Source organism: Parasteatoda tepidariorum, chromosome 6 (assembly GCF_043381705.1).
Source record: "Parasteatoda tepidariorum isolate YZ-2023 chromosome 6, CAS_Ptep_4.0, whole genome shotgun sequence".
Taxonomy (NCBI): domain Eukaryota; kingdom Metazoa; phylum Arthropoda; class Arachnida; order Araneae; family Theridiidae; genus Parasteatoda; species Parasteatoda tepidariorum.
In genome coordinates, this window is record NC_092209.1 from 422,591 (window position 1) to 424,514 (window position 1,924).

Below are 1,924 nucleotides of genomic sequence, written 5' to 3' on the forward strand. Positions count from 1 at the left end.
GACGTCCAGCATAGATTCCTTCGGACTTGGCCCATCGTCTCAAAGATATCGGCTTTTGGCTAATCCCGGTAGTCCTTCCCGCTAGAGACTTCAGTTTAGCTTTCCCTAAGGTTACGATCCACCATCTCCGAGATACTGTCACGAACCACTCCTTCAGCGGACAAACTCCGTATCCCCAGGATACTGCTCTGATTAACTGCTTACTACTGGTACTGCAACTGCTACTAGCCACATTCATCGCTTCTCTTTTATCCTCCCGTCAACAAGGCGAAAGAATCTAGACTGACCTGTTTACCACGTCCAGAGTCATCCCGCATCCGGCGGACGTCAGAACCAAAAAAAAAGATCCCCGAGAAAAACCGTCATAAATTCCCCAATACCCCATAGAAAATATTCCTACTATCCTCAATAAATATTAATAAATTTAGTTACATAGATTTTACCCCAAAAATCCCTTTTTAAACGACTAATTCAAAATTTCTAAAAAAAAATATTATTACGATTGAATTTAAACTTTACCATAGTGGTGCCATCTACAGACAAATAACCTATCTTTAAAAGTATTGAGAAAAAAAACCTATAATAAATTTCAATTTATTACACATACCTTAGACACCTTAATAAACTATGTTTACTGACTAAATATAGCAACTAAATATAATAATAAAAGCTTGAATAGAAAATTTCTTTGCAGGCTTTCGTGCCAATAATTCGCTAAATTATCATGTTATTAAGGTCTTTAACGTTATGACGGTAACTGGTAGGAAAAATCCATTTAAAGACAATCATTCAGGTGAAAAATGGGTGAATTTCGAAATACTGGTTTTAAGTACTTTAGAAGAATCTTTAGGAGGGAAGTAGCCCTGGCATCCTCTTAGAAAGTGATTACATTTACAATGCGAACGAAACAAGAGTTGAATACTGCCCTTAAACGGGAAAAATCTTTGACCCTAAAAATTATAAGGATTTATATTCCCAAGTAGCTAGGAAAGAAAAAATTACCTCTATTGGTAGTTTTTCCTTACTGAAGAATTCTTTGAGATATTACAGAATCAGAATCTTTCATTGGAAAAAGCGATTCATGAAATGAAACGATGACCGCAGCAACATTTACAAATATATTGCAAATGTTTCTAACCATGGCTAATTAAAAATGCCATCAAATTCACTATTTTGCTTCTTCTGGATAGGTATAAATCTCATATCAATTTGAAACTGAGCAAGTTTTGTTCATCAAAACAAATTTTCTTGTTTAGTTTTCTACCTAATTCATGAAAATCAACCGTTAGATCTTGAAAACAAAAGAATTGTAAAACATTATGACGAGAAAATTTTACATCTATTTTTAATAAGATTAACTAGAGGAGTGTTTCCATATTACTAACTTGAACGATTTTAGTAAATTGTCCGTTAAGGCATACATTTGACAATCACTTCAGATATTTTTTGGAAAAATGAATACCCGGAAGAGTACAAATAGATAATGGTCTGAAAATGAGGAAAATTAGTTATTTCAAGTCAAATTTTAATTTCCCACCAGCAGTCTGAAAACTGGAAATTGAATAAATTTTAATTCAAGTTAACCCGAAGAAGTCTATAAGTTCATTATTACATTTCTTCCAATTCTGTTATCATTTGAAGATCTTCTCGTGAGACAGCTGTAAATCACAAGGAAAAAAAAAGTTTGGAAAAAAAACTTGAATAAGAAAAATAAATAAAATACAGCCAAACTGCGTACTAAAGAAAATATACTGACCAAGGTTATTCTCTCATTAAATCAGAGTACTAAATCGAAAATTTTTAAAGCTATAAAGCATAGAAATTAAATAGAAAATGCTTAAAACTGGTGGCGCCTTTTATTGTTTTTGTAAACTCGGTAAAATGTTTAAAACTAAAACTTTAAGCCATTCTTCGTTTAAAGGAC

General features: G+C 32.7%; 1 protein-coding gene across 1 annotated transcript in view; it reads right to left on the bottom strand.

The window, feature by feature from the left end:
- The window catches only part of LOC107442993 (uncharacterized), a gene marked incomplete in the record, with an annotated part of 108,149 nt that overhangs the window by 101,813 nt on the left and 4,412 nt on the right, over positions 1 to 1,924 (bottom strand).